The 15,362-nt window shown below is 41.0% G+C and overlaps 1 protein-coding gene across 16 annotated transcripts in view; it reads left to right on the forward strand.

The window, feature by feature from the left end:
- Positions 1–15,362, forward strand: part of SVIL (supervillin) — a 151,961-nt gene that overhangs the window by 63,519 nt on the left and 73,080 nt on the right. Inside the window, exon 3 of one of the 16 annotated variants that reach the window (XM_081164072.1) lies at positions 4,349–4,423. The exons of the other annotated variants lie outside the window; for them this stretch is intronic. The gene's annotated coding sequence lies outside the window, so the exon portion shown is untranslated. The remainder of the gene's footprint in view (positions 1–4,348; positions 4,424–15,362) is intronic. 16 annotated transcript variants of the gene reach the window in all.

Genomic DNA, 15,362 nt, shown 5'->3' on the forward strand with positions numbered 1-15,362 from the left:
CACGAGCTTTCACAAGCTCCGTCCAATAAGATGTGAAAGTCGTGAAAGTCACTTTCAAGAGCAGAAGAAATAGGTTCTCCATAATAATCCACATGCTGCTGATGGTGCTTGAGCCCAGAACGTTAAATGGGGTTTTCCCCAACTCAGGCACACTTCAGTCAGTTTTAAGAGTTACTCAAAAAATATCCTGCGGTTAGGAATGATGTCATTGTCATGTGTGATTAATAGAACTCACCTGGGTCACCTGAATAAAGTATGTAATGTGTATTTCCTCTTAGACTTTATTTGGTTAATTTGGTGTTTGTTAGTTTGTGGGGGGGGAGGCTATGCCAAATTTTGGATCTATTTTTGCGGCTATTTTTTATTCTATATTATGCATTGAAATTTATTACCTGCATATGGGTTTCCAGGCAGTGGCTTTTTTCTTAATAACATAGGAAGCTGCCTTCGGGTAGGTCAGGGCATTTCCCCATGTAGCCCAGCATGATCTACTCTGGCTTGCCCTGGCTGTCAGAGGTCCTTGGGTAGGAGTCTGCTCCCATCATCTACTACCCAATCTTTTTAGACAGGGAAGCCAGGGATTGAACTGGGATTCTTCTTCATGCAAAATATGGGTTCTGTTACTGAATTGTGGTTCATCCCCTGATAATTTATTATGAATTTATACAGCCACCCTTGAGAAACCTCCTTGGTATCACTGAACACAAACAAAAAAACTTCTATGGTTCCTTACCTCTCCCTTTTTCTCTAAAATCTATGTTTGTTCAACCTTGTTTTCTTTGTTCCTCTTCCTAGGATATGCCTGGCTGCTAGTTGATTGCACTATGCCAGCGTAGACTCTTGACATGAATGAGTTTTCGTGGCTGTGTGTCATGTGCTGTGCTCAGAGTTCTGCTGTTTTTGGCCCAAAAAGATATTCCAAAGACCAACATGTTTGAAAAGCAAGGATGCGACTAGGAATGGGAACAACAAGTCTCTGCTACCAAACACTTTTTTGCTGGGGTTTGTTTGTTTGGCCTTGTAATGTTGTGAAGGCATTTTAGGCTTTTGATCTGTATTCCTAAATTAATTGCCTCAAACTGTCTTGTTGTGTGAATTTTTGCATTTACACAACAGGAAAGTCTGTTTCAAATTACTTCAGCAAATGCGAAGAGCTTGTTTCTTTGTTCAAGCCAAATATATTGTACAAAGCCCAATTAAGCATTGTAGAGTCAAGTAAACGACGGCCCTTGGAGATTGGCTATATATGTGGGGACATAGGCTTGTACAAGGGGACACAGATTTGAACAAATATGCCTTAAACCAGGTTGAGGATGAATGGATGCCCATTTCCCCATTCTGTCTGTATTTCACAGTTGTGTGTGATACTTATACAAAGAATCATAGAACTGTATAGCTGGAAGGGGCCCTGAGGTTTATTCTGCAGTGCAAGAATCCTACCCACAGCCATCTCTGGGTGGGATCAAACCACCAACCTTCTGGTTAATATGTTTGTGAATATTTGATTTCTTTTTTCCATTTGCATCCTTGGTTTTGTATTAAAAAAACACCTGAATGCCCCAGACCAGGAAACTGCTAAAACTTCACTTTTATAGAGGTGGGCACAATTGCTGATGATCAATTAAGCAATTGATTAGCAGCACCTATCTGCTACTTAGCCTCTTAATTTCTATGGAAGCATAAGGGTGTACTTAGCTTTTCACACATGACTTCTCCTTTTTGCCTTTATTTTTGTTAAATAAATCATGGCGCAGTATAATATGACGTGTTGTTATTCATCTGAGGTTGTATTTACCTAATTTTAAGACCTACTAAGGAACAGATTGTTATTATGTAAAACCACAGAATTCAAAGAGGGTGTGCTTTCTTTTTCCCATGACCGTATGTCCTGCTCAAGAACCAGACTCCTAAAGGCTAGCATAAAAAAATACAATTAAATGCGGTTGTTAGGTTGCTTCTATTAACACCAAAAATGAAAGATGGACCTTTGCTCTTAGGAGCTTGCTATTTAAAATGTTGCATTTTAGTCCCATTTGAGATACCAGGGAGAGTCAGAGGGCTGAGGGTGAGGGTGATGGAGAAGGCCCTCCCTTTCAATGCAAGGAATTGCATTTATGAGGTTCCACATTCAGCCTCTGACCTACTAAGTTAAACTTAAAAGATACTGTGTTAGTGGAAATGAAAAGGACCTTTGCCTGTCATTCTGGAGAGTTGCTACCAGTCAAGAGCACACGATTAAGCAGAATCCAACAGCTCATGTAATTGCAAGTGGATTGGACATTCTTAACCCTGCTTAGGAGGTTTGAAATATCTGCACTGAACTCTTGGAATAATGTTGAGAGTCAATGATAAGAGAGAGGTTTGCAAACCCTTTTCTCAACAGCACATTCTATTCATAAGCCACCCAGCCCTTACAGTGATGGGATGAGCATGGACTTCATTAGAAGCAAAGCACATGCAGTCACGTTATATTATGCAGCATCTGTTGCAGTTTGCTGACTGCATTTTTAAATCTCTACAAAAGGGGCATTATCTTACTTTAAAGCTTAAGCCCAAACAAGACTAATTTATAGTCTAATTTAAAACTTGCTACCAATGAAAAGTCAAATGGTAAACCTGATGGCTACGATTGGGGGATGGCATTTTTGCCCTACTCTCTTTTTCCCCTTATTGAAATCATTGGGGCTGATCTCATGGCTAGCCTATTCGCATTGACTTCAATAGGACCAAAGTGCAACGAAGTTAGCCTGCATCTTCCCCTACGCACTGACTATATGGTACATGGAAGATGAGCATGTAAACATGTTTTGGCCACATGCCTTCTGAAGTGGTACAGTTTAGCAAGAGCTGGTCCATGTGATTCTGCTGCTCTTGTGTTGCTTTTCTTGAGCTGCTGCCTAGCCTCTTCAGGAGAGATAAGAAGAGTTCATGAGGTTCTTGCTGGCCCAGGCAAAGCTTCTCCTGGCCATCAGATGACATGCCAGGTCTGTTAGGAATATTTTGTGGGCATATGAATCAACAGCTTTGCTGGATCTCCTGTAGAAGTGACAGAGTTTATCATCCTGTGACTTGCCAAGGAGCCAGGGTGTGTTTCCTACCCCATACCTATTAGTACCTTAATTAAGAACAAAATGACATGCTGAGGACTACTGAAACATGGTAGCAACAGCACGAGGGGGATCAGTTGCTCCCTAAAGGAAAGGAGAGAAGCTGATTATGGGGAAGGTGGGTGAAGAAGAAGTGTGGGCCTGTTTCTTAACAACGAGAGCTTGGACAGGCTCCTGACCAATATAGTAAGCTACCTCAGTCACAAGTCTGGCAGAGGAGGGTGAACTGTTTTTGCCATTACTCTATCCTAAATATAATGAGTGTTCTCACTGCTGATCTTGCATAGATGCTTCATTAGTAATCCCGGGGATGACGGCAGCTAGCAAATTTAAAATGACTTTGGGAGCAGTCAGATTCTGGGTGACCTGAGGACTGAATCTGGAGCCACAGAGAATCTAAACCATTAAAATGGCAGAGTGACACTAATCCATATTGTTAAGTTCTTAATTCAGTAGCATTGTACTTCAGTGTGGGGCTTGCTGTAATACTATTGTATGATGTTTGCCCTGAAAGGACAGTCTTCCCTGCTGACTAAGTAAAGTAGTAGAGCCAGCCATACACGGATATCAGTCAACCTCTGCCTCATGTGGGCCAAAGCCCCTCTTGCCATCTTGGACTGCAAAAAGTCTAGTAGTCCTACTGGTGGGTTTCTGGTGACTGCAGAATGTTCATACATCTTTTAATGTGGTTTGCATGTTCCCTACCTGTATCCTATGAGCTGCTTTAAACAGAAATTAGAAATGTAGAATAGGTCCCCAGAAATGGGAAAACTGGAATGGTCTGAAACCACATGAGGCCACCGCCTTGTTGAAGTTAAACAGGGGCTGATCTACCAGATGGGAGACCACCTGGCAGCCACATACATGCCACTATGGGCTCCATGGTGGAAGACAGGCAGGATATAAATGTAAGGAAATAAAATCTTTAGAAAAGATTTAACACTGCTATTCTATGTAATTGTTGCTTCTGATTGCCTTTTATCTCATGCACTTTGAACTAAGAATTTACTTTATAAAGTCCATAGATGCACCATCTAATTCACTTTTAATCAAGTTTTTAAAACTTGAGATACTTTGACATGTAGGAAAGCATTTTATTGTATCTTTTAATATGACATACAATGTGATCCGGTGTTTACAAATGTGATCCATCGTCTTGCCCAGTTCATATTGCTCCATGATATTTTTTGACAGTGCATCCTTTTCTTCCCTCACCCCCACCGTATGTTGTTGATCTAAAGATTTCCTATGACTGGATAGAAAACTTTCTGCAGCAATTGGGAGAGGATAGCTGAGCACCCTCTGTCTGCCAAAAGGTAGGCTGTCAGTTGCTTGAAAGGTAAACACTACATGACCTATAAGCCAGCCAGTCAACTTGCACATTGCCTTATTAGGTAAGTAGCTGGAAATGGAGTCTGGGGACAGAATTTGCTGGATGGCAAACTGAGCATCCGGCTGGGGGAGAGGGAGAGAGAGAGAGAGAGAGATACACAGCCCAACCTCCCAGCAGATGTGGCCCAATAGACATTCACTGGACTGAGATCACTCTTCACTTGCATTTTCATTAAGTGTGGAAATTCATTTTGCAGGCACCGGAACATGGGGTTAACAGATCCATCTTAATGGCTCATAAATTAGAAATATATTGCTCTTCTTCCATTGTATCTAGAACAACAAGGTCAATACTATACAATGCTGTATAGTAATATTGCTATCAGTGTACACATTTTTCCATTGTTGGTTTTTGTTAATTCTTGGTTGTATTGACATATTTATAAGAAAGAACGAAACTATTGCAAATAATACATTTCTTCATATTTGTCTTTTCCCCCTTTAGTTTGCCACAGACTTCAGGGGAATTTCGGGGAGGATGGCATGGAAAGCAGGCTTTTGTGTGGCTAACATTGACTAATGACCTGATAACTTGGTTTGATAAAGCAGATAGGATCAGGTGTAAAGCACATTGAAAGAGTTGCATTTGTGCAACTTCAAGACCACTGAAGTGCATCATTCAAACCCTGAGTCAGATGGTGAGTGGGGTCAATTAGTGCAATCAGTTCATTCTAACTGGATGCATTTCCTTGCATTTGTGAAGCAGTGTCCATTGGTATTAACCTAAAAAATGTGGGTGACTGCCCATACAGCAGTTTTTGCTCTTGGTTTTAAGAAAAGCTAGCCCTAAAAATGATTTGAGCATGTAAAGTAGACTAGCCACAATGTTTTGTGGACTGATTGGTACAGAGTTTAGCACCATTTTTTATTTTTATTTTTACAGTTCCATAATGGATCTGGAATGGTCTTTGGATAGAATATTAGGATATCAATACTTAGAAAATAAATGACACAAAACCAAAATCAGATCTGAAGCATAGAGGAGCTGTGTGTCCTTTATGCTCTGTTTATAGGCAACAGCAACAACCACAGAAAGCCAGTAGATTGCTTGCGTAGTACATAATACCAGTGCTTGTGCACAGGATGTGGCGCTTTGACGGGGGGGGGGGGAGTATCCAAGCCAACCCCATATCTTCAATTCACTCTTGTTGACTCAACTTGAGGAAATGCATTCATTATTTTCCAGTCATACTGCCAGTGATCATGTTACATCAACACCATGGTTGGTTGTTCCATGTTGTGTAATGACCAGAGTAGTTGTAATCAGGATGTTTTCTTATCTAAAAGACCCCTCCTAAAAATGTCCAGAATGTCTTAGTTGAATTACCTTTGCCAGGTCTTGTACTGCCTTTGTCTCTCCCTTTAAAAGGAACTGCAGTCTTAGAAGTGACTTAACACTCAGCAAGATATGGCTTTATTTTGGAGATGAAAGATTTGGGAGTCCCTCTCATGCACACATATTTGCGGGATGAATTTCTGCCCCTCTACCCTGGGGGCCTGTGTTTGGAACTGGGTGGAGGGCAATTTGTTTTTGTTTGGCAGAGAAGAATGCTCCTTGGAAGTAAATAAACTGCTGAACACTGACAAGGATTTAGGGAATGAGTATCGGGGGTTTTTTCCAAAGGAAGATGCATATGTATAAGTCAAAGTAGAGAGGCTGTGTGCTTTCAACACATCTGGCATCAACAATTTGCAATTGTTCTGTAAACGTGCTACATGTTTCTGTTCTTGGACAAATACTTTCACCTATGACCTCTTTGAAACTGTTTCTGCAGTGCAGTACAAAATTCTGCTTCTACAGGGATGTGTCCAAACTTTCCATACTCTGCAACACCGTCTTGCATCATTGTATAACAATAGATGTGACTGAAGGAAAGTGAAATGGATTAAACATTTTCCTCGCTAGAGGGATGATCTCATGTCAGGAAATTTTATACCCGGTTGGAAGCTCATATAAATAACATCCACTAAGAGAACAGAGTAACACTTGCAAATCTTCTTGGGAGGGGGAAGAGCAGCAGGAAGCTCTCTGAGATACACCCATGTTTTATGTTTACAAGTCAGTGTATCACCTTCACCTCTCCAGTAATTACGTGTATCGGATCAAAGCGTGACCCACCACCACTCAGTGTATAGTCGTTGCTGGAAAATATGCAGCCCATTCTGAGTTGCAACCTGGCACCAGAAACTGTATGGGGTTTGTATGGCAGTATGTCATTGCTACGTACTTAAAGGACTTGGGACATGGGCCTACGGCACAGATTTGGGGAGCAGACTTACAGAAGACTCAGCAGGGATGGGGCTGATCTCCACCAGCCTAGCCCCTGCTCTGTACCTGCTGACACCAGGCAGGTGCATTTCACAGTATTCTTTTTTGCACCTGCTAAAAACATCTTTGTTTAGACAAGCCTACCTAGATATGAACACCACTGCTGAGTGTTTTTAGTTTGTCATTGATCTTATTTTTGGAATGTTTGGTAATAATTATATTGATCTACTCTTTTTGCATCAAATGGGCAAGACGATACTTGCCTTACTTTCCTTTAATCGAGCTTGCTTACTTTCCTCTTCACCCACTGATGACAGATATAGGAACTTAAGAAGAGCCCTGCTGAATGAGGCCAATGACCTATCTGCTCCAGCATCCAGTTCTCACAGTGGGAAGCCCAAGAGCAGGACCTGAGCACTACAGTTCTCTGCTCACTTGTGATTCCCAGCAACTGGTCTTCAGAGGTCTACTGCCTCTGATGGTGGGGGAAGAACATAGTTGTTGTGGCTTGTAGCCACTGACAGCTTTACCCTTTATGAACTCCTGTTCTAAAACCATCCATGCTGGTGGCAGTTGCTACTACTTATAGGGCAGGTTCCATAGTTTAACTATGTGCTGTGTGACGAGGCAGCCCTGTTTAGGGAAGCTTTTAATGTTTGATGCATTACTGTATTTTAATATTTTGTTGGAAGCCACTCAGAGTGGCTGGGGAAGCCCAGCCAGATGGGCGGGGTATAAATAAATTATTATTATTATTATTATTATTATTATTATTATTATTATTATTATTATTATTATATCTGTCCTGAATTGCCCAACATCCATTTTATTGTTCTAGTGTTACGATAGAAAGAGAGAGAGACCATTTCTCTATCCACTTCCTCCACTCCATGCATAAATTTGTACTTCTCTGATCTGCTTTTACTCTAAATGAGAAAATGCTGCAACCTTTCTTGATCAGCAAGTTTCTACTTGATCATTTTGGTTTCCCTTGTCTTGACCATTTCCAGCTCTGCAACACCCTTTGGGAAGGGGATGCACATATAGCTGAAATTTCTGGGTCCCTTGCACATAGGACTCTGTCTGTTGTCTCTGCTTACTTTCGTTCTCATAGTCCCATTGCCCTTCCTCTCATCAAGTTAAATCTACGATATTAGTTGCATTTTCTTAGAGCCCTGTTGAAGGCTGAGAGTCCTCTTGGGAAGAAAGTCTTAACGTGGATGTTTTGTGGCGCATTAGATCTGTCAAACTTCATCTGCATTCATGCTCATGTGTCATTGTGTAAAGATGCTTTGTTCCCTGCTGAATTTTTGACCTCACAGACCTGTGTGAGGAGAGGAACCCACACCACTGTCTGTACCATATTAAGGCTTGTGTTCCCTGGTGGAATTGGCTGCTGTTCAGAGACCTTGAGTTGACTTTCACATCCAAGGGGCTGGTTGGAACTTGTATGAATACATTTTTTAAAAAAATAAAAATAAGTATTATTCACATTTATGCTGTTTGGAAAGTCCTTGCAATATTTGGAAGCCTGCCCCCATCGTCTAAAAGCTTGGTCAGCTAACAATTAAATACATAAAATATCTGCTAAAATCAAAGCAAAGCAAAATCAAGTGGGTTTTTAGGTACCCTTCCAGAGGAAGAAAGTGCCACAATTGGTTTGTTGGGCCTCTGGTGTGCTTTGGTCATCCAAGACTTGGTGATACCTCTAAGAAATCCTCACAAATCAGGGACTAGTACCTTAGATTCTGACTTGATAATAAGACTTTATAGCCTCCAAGTGGAACTGAACAAAGTAAGCTACTTAAGGAGGGCAGAAAAGCAATATGGTTTCTTGACAGTGCAGTGTGTGTTCACCAAGGCTGCCCCCACCATTACCCAGAATAGCATTTCTGCACACAGTGGCAGGAGAGGGAGAGAGAATGAGAATTGCTGCCACTTTTTCAGTGTAGCCTTCCAGGAAGATAGGAAACAACCATCTAGCTCAGCATTATCTTCTCTGATGGGTAGTGGCTCTCCAGGCAAGAGCATTTCCCAGCCCCCTACCCTGAGACAGAAAAATTTGTGTGTGTGAAATAAGTCTCTACTCTTGCCATTTCATTAAAAAATATGGTTGTGTGGCATAATAGACCTCAGCCACCTTTTGATGTTAGACAAAATATCAATAACTTCCAAGAGATCTTTTAGTTGCATGAGATAATCACTAGATGGCTGTATGTTGGAATATCCTAGTGTTGTGCTTCTTTGCAAAAAATCGCAGGGAAATCTTCATTTCAGCTACTTAATCCTGACACTTGAGAAGGGAGTGGATTTGAGTCTTAAGCACATGATGAGCTAGGAAGCTTAAAATGATCTCTTTGCCCCCTTCCCTTTAATATCCCTCTTGTGTATTTCACTCTCAGCAAATCACTCTAAAGAATAGTACCTTATGTTGATATCAGCACTGGGCAAAGGCCAGCCATTGCAGAACCTTCCTGTGACCATTCAGTGGGACATATTGCCGGAAACAAGATTATTGGGTAGTAACATGCTTAATTCATATGCAGTTTTAATGCCTCTCTTGAGCTATTGGGACACATCAAAATACAGTTAGACTTGTATTATAAATACATGGCTTTCCTAGGGCTGCCAGCTTTAAAACAACAAATTCATAGGAAGCTGCACTGACCAGCAACAGTTTTCCAGGGTTGCAAATTCCTCTCTTTGACAAAGCCTACCTGGATCTGCCAGGGATGGAACACAGGACCTTTTGCATGCAGAATCAGGTGTTCCTGTTTTTTGTCAAATAAGGTTAGCATCGGAGCAACTTTTAAGGGGATGGAAGGCTTTTGGAATGTTGTTATCTGTGGGTATCCACTGTATTCTTTGAACATGTGAACTGTGGAAATATAGGCCAGAGGGACAAGTTCACAAATTCCATATATGCATCATTTTTTAAAAAAATACCCATAGTTAAAACATTCAGCTCCAAACCATTATTTAAACTTCCCATGTTCAAAGTCCATTTGTAAGCTAGATGTGAAAAGCTATTCACAGTGGAAGTGCTATCAATGCATTCCTGCCAACATTTCCCCTTTTGAACAGTTCTGCCTAGTCCCTTTAGAACTCTTGAATTTAAGGAGTATTCTGGAGGTTTTGAGAGATCATCTCCTGAACTACCAAACTGGAGTGAGTGTGTTTGGGGTGCATGCGGAATGAATATGCGGGCAAAGGGCATCAGTTACTTTTCATGAGTCTGTGAAGACTAGAATAAGAACTTATTCCTTTAAATGAGACACCTGGATAATCTACTCTCCCCTCACTGGAGAAACCATGTTTCCATCCCTTTTGGTTAGTTTGGTTAAAAAAAAAGAAAGGGTGTGTGTGATATGATTTTAACCCTACTTAACTTTGAAGTCTCCTCATTTGAAAGGAGTTCATCAAATTAAAAATGAATGCTGCTATTAGGTGAATTGTGTCCTACCAATTTTTACAACCATACTTTTAACACCTTGCGTCTTTAAATTTTGAAGTTCTTCTAAGACTGATGTCTGTTCCCAAGAACTTAGTTACCCATCTTTCCTCCCCCTCAACTGTGAACCAAACACTGTTTTGCTCATATGCTGTTCAGATTTCTCAGCAGTTTCAATATTTTGCTATTAGTCTGCCAGTAGTAGGACAAGTGTTTAGCATAATGGATATGATTACCAGCATTGATCCTTCTGTAGAGACCAAACTGGTTGGCTGTCTCTGCTTTCTGTTTAAACTATCACTGCAGTATATTCTGATTACAGGTATCATATTTGCCTTTCCTTTATGGGAAATGAGGATTTATTTATTTTTCATTTCTATTCCCTAGTCAAAATAAAGGCGGGCTATTTAATTGCTAGAATATAAATAGTCATTCAGCTAACGGTTTCAAGTGGTAATATTGTGAATCTCCCAGTCACCATTGTCCAATCTGTTTTAGCATTCATGTGCCTAATTTCTGTTTGTAATCTGATTACTGCCTTGAGCTGCTCCACTTTGCAGCCTATTGCTATGCATTTACTGTACTCCCTGGGACGCGATAGCCTGACAGCTCCAGTCCTGAGCTATGAAAAAATCTCTACACAATATTGCTAAGACGGGCCTAGGGCTGTGGCTGACTGAGAATTAGCTGCTATTGTAGTTTTCTCCTTTTGCCTGGTCCCTTTGTTTTCTGCAACCATGTTTCGAAATCCTTGGATATCCAGCTATTTGCGAAATGTCAGCTACTCCGAAGACCAAGGTAAGAGTGCCAAGTCCATCGGAAACAATGCAACTGAATGTAATTTATTGTAATCTAAATTCAAACAGTTTTCTTCGAGGTTTCTTCCCTTCCCCTCCCTCCCGCCATGAAAAAAATATTTACCACTTTGGTAATCAGCATTTAGTTTGGCATCTAGTCTTATTGTTTTCCCAAAGGACGCTCTTTTAAAAAATCCGATTAGATGAATCTTCTAATTAGCTTAGCTAGCAGTTGAATTAAGGCCTTGTAGATATACTGAGTAACCATTAATGGTAATATCTTTTGAGGATTTTTTTTAAAAGGTGATGTCTGTATTGTGCGTTAAGAAGAGGCTTGCTTGTTTGGTTTTTTTAAAGTGTTTTGATCGGTAGTGCAGTGATCAGTTTAAATTCTGAAGCAATAAATAATTTTATTGCCTTCAGAAAACAAACAAATAAAACAGGGCATGCATATATTAATTGCTTTCCAGTGAAGAGTTTTATGAATACAATTGCCATAATCCTGTGACTGCCCAGGGAACAAAGTATTGATACGTTTGCAGTGACTCCTTAGTATTCTGGAGAGAATACTGCACATGATTGTCAGCCTAACCACCAAAATATCAGCCAACCCTCTTGAGAGAGCCTAGAAAACAGAAATGCTTTTACGTCTGTTAAACATCTTTATGTAATTTAAGGGCTGAATGCATGCTATTTGAGCAATAGGTTTTTTCCCCCCACCCCTTGAAACTTTTAACACATAATGTCAAAAACATGTACCGTCCACTAAGAGAAACTTCATTTATGGAACTTTTTGAGGCAAGGTATCGTAGCATTTTGGAATCTGCTGTAGATTGAAAAGGTACCCTCCCCGCCCCCATCACATTCACACAGTGTACCAATATTTTAAGCTGCTCTGTGCATTGCAGTTATTCAAAATGTGGGTTTGGTGCTTCATGGTTAATGGAGAGTCAAATCATAATATCACGCAGGCTTTTTCTTCTTTGGCTAGCTTCCCTTCTTCCTCCACATCCCTTAAGTTGAAAGCTTCTCCTGTTTTGGCTGGGGATGGAGAGGAATTTTCTCTGTGGCCTTCTGGAGGCTTTCATGGTTGAGAGAGGTATCCATGCCAAAAGCTGTGTTGGGTTATACACCATTTAGAATTGCTATAAATTTTTACGCATGCCTGGCTTTAATTTAACCAAACTCATATACTGTTAGAGAATTATTAACAGCTGCTCTTTCCAATAATACAAATCTATTATTCGTAAAGGTCATTCTTTTTCATTAAGACGCACAGTTTCAAACAGGGTAATAATGGTAAATCACTGCTAATGCTTGCCTTGACTATTGTGTGTGTTTCATTGTTTTTGAGTTGCTTTTTAGGGTAAGCTTTATCCATATTGTTACTTAGGGGAACAAAATAAACTGGATATCATCATAGGACAAAGCAGATGCCAAGTTTGAAAACGATGTTTGCTTGCTGACAAGGCTTCAGAAACACTAAATTGTTACTGTCTATTCCAGTTAACTTAAAACAATATTTTATTGACTACTTAATTTTTTCCAAACTTTCTACGCTTCTCTTTAAAAAGCCAAGTCATTTCAGTGTGGAGGAGGGAGAGAAGATGAGAGAGCATACTGTTACTTAGCTTTATTAAAAACTTATTCTAGACCATGTTTCCATTTGAACAAACAAATTGATTGTATCCAAGGCTGCCAATGAATGGAACATTTCTTGCTCAGGCCACAGAACTTACCCTTGCTTTCATTAGTGTGCATCCCACACCCTTTTCTCTCCCCTGTGCAACCTCAAATTCTGTTCCAAAAAATTAGGGGATCCAAAGAGTTGGGGGCTGACAGGAGGAGAAGAAGGGGAAGTCCCATTGCATGCAAGGTCCCAAGCCCTCCCGAGATGTTGGAACAAAGACACATGAAACCAGTATTTTAGGTTAATGGGCTAAAAAGGCCACAACTTTATTGATTACAGAATGTGAGTGGTATTGGCTTAGGCCAGGCATAGGCAAACTCGGCCCTCCAGATGTTTTGGGACCACACCTCCCATCATCCCTGACCCACTGGTCCTGTTAGCTAGGGATGATGGGAGTTGTAGTCCCAAAACATATGGAGGGCCGAGTTTGCCTATGCCTGGCTTAGGCATTGGAAATGAACCGACTCTTATCTGACTCCTGCCCATCTGCAGGAAGTCTCGGAAGGGTTAACCACCAATAGGGGGAGCCCTGCTGATGCACATCAACTAGGAATTCCCCCAGGGTCACCCCTAGGGGTCGTGCCATGGCCCTAGCCCCCGTCTGGGCTTCAGAAAGAGACCATGCCCCTTTGATTCCTTTAACGGAATACCCTTGAATTAGGAAGGGTAGGTGATGGCCACTACCTCCCCTCACCTCCAGCCGAATACTCCAATGCCTAACTGCCTAACCTTACAAAGTTGTGACGATTTGCTACGAGGCAGGCGAAAAACCAAATGGCTGGTGCCAGTTTGCCAAGTGAAAAAGAATCCTACCAGGCCCCTTCAACAGGCAACCAGCAGACGAGGTCCATAGCAAGGTGAAGAGATAAAGAGCCTAACCTTGAGGGAGGGAGGGAGGGAGGGAGGGAGGGAGAACTGAGCAAGCAGGAAGCAGAAAAGGGGCGAGTCCTCGACCACGGGCAGTTTAAATAGCCCAAGCCACGCCCCCTGACCAACTGGATTGGTCGGCCCAAGGGATGACACAGCCGAGGGTTCCCAATGGCACAGGGGCTATACCGCCCTGAGCGCAAGGGTCGGGCTTGTGAGCAGCCCGCAATGTCATCTCCCCAGGAACAGGAAATGGCTTTGTGTGAGTGGAAGTCTGCTGGATACAGCCCAAAGCCATTTGATTTACTTCCTGTGAGGGCCATGGGTACAGGCAGTAGTTGCAAAGTAGCCTCATCTAGGGTTGCCATACTTTTCTGTCCAGATTTACACTGTTTGAAACATGGTAGCCCTGCCATTACCTTCCTTTATATCTTACTTTTCAAGTGTATCTCTGCATGGCGTTGGGGAACTTAGATTCACTGATCTAATACATTCTGCAGCAGCTCCACTTGTTCCAGCTGTTCCACAAGGCATGATGGGAGAATGTTGGAGCCAGTGTGGTGTAGTGGTTAAGAGTGGTGGACTCATAATCTGGTAACCTGGGTTCACGTCTCCGCTCCTCCACATGCAGCTGCTGGGTGACCTTGGGCTAGTCACACTTCTTTGAAGACTCTTTTTTTAAATATAAGATATTTATTAAAATTTTCAAAGTATTACAAAGTAAAAATACAAAAAATAATTTTAAAAATACAAAATAAAAATGGTTAAAAACAACTCATTCTTTCCATTACTTATTTTTCATTAGCTTATTTCCCGGACCTCCTCACGCCTCCCTTTTTTGTATTCCAGTTCAGTTTGTTGGTTCAGCAAATCCTTACCCTCTTTATTTATCCTAATCATTAATCTTAAAATATTATAACATTAAATTTTTGCCTATTAATAATCCATTTTTCATATTCCCTTATAGTATTACAGCTGAAAACCACTTAATTTCTATCCAACATCATTCTAACATTCATTAATTTTACAATATTTCTGTAGATAGTATTTAAATTTCTTCCAATCTTCTTCCACCGACTCTTCTCCCTGGTCTCAGATTCTGCCAGTCATTTCCGCCAGTTCCATGTAGTCCATCACCTTCATCTGCCACTCTTCCAGGGTGGGTAGATCTTGTGTCTTCCAATACTTTGCAATGAGTATTCTTGCTGCTGTTGTGGCATACATAAAAAAAGTTCTGTCCTTCTTTGACACCAATTGGCTGACTATGCCTAGGAGAAAGGCCTCTGGTTTCTTCAAGAAGGTATATTTAAATACCTTTTTCAGTTCATTATATATCATCTCCCAGAAAGCCTTAATCCTTGGGCACGTCCACCAAAGGTGAAAGAATGTACCTTCAGTTTCTTTACATTTCCAACATTTATTATCGGGCAAATGATAGATTTTTGCAAGCTTGACTGGGGTCATGTACCACCTGTATACCATTTTCATAATATTCTCTCTTAAGGCATTACATGCCGTAAACTTCATACCTGTGGTCCATAACTGTTCCCAGTCGGCCATCATTATGTTATGTCCAACATCTTGTGCCCATTTAATCATAGCAGATTTCACCGTTTCATCCTGAGTATTCCATTTCAACAGCAAGTTATACATCTTTGACAAAATCTTAGTTTTGGGTTCTAACAGTTCTGTTTCTAATTTTGATTTTTCCACCTGGAATCCAATTTTCTTGTCCGAATTATATGCCTCCATTATCTGATAATAATGAAGCCAATCTTGCACTTTGTTT

Source organism: Podarcis bocagei, assembly GCF_964188305.1.
Source record: "Podarcis bocagei genome assembly, chromosome: 12".
NCBI lineage: Eukaryota > Metazoa > Chordata > Lepidosauria > Squamata > Lacertidae > Podarcis > Podarcis bocagei.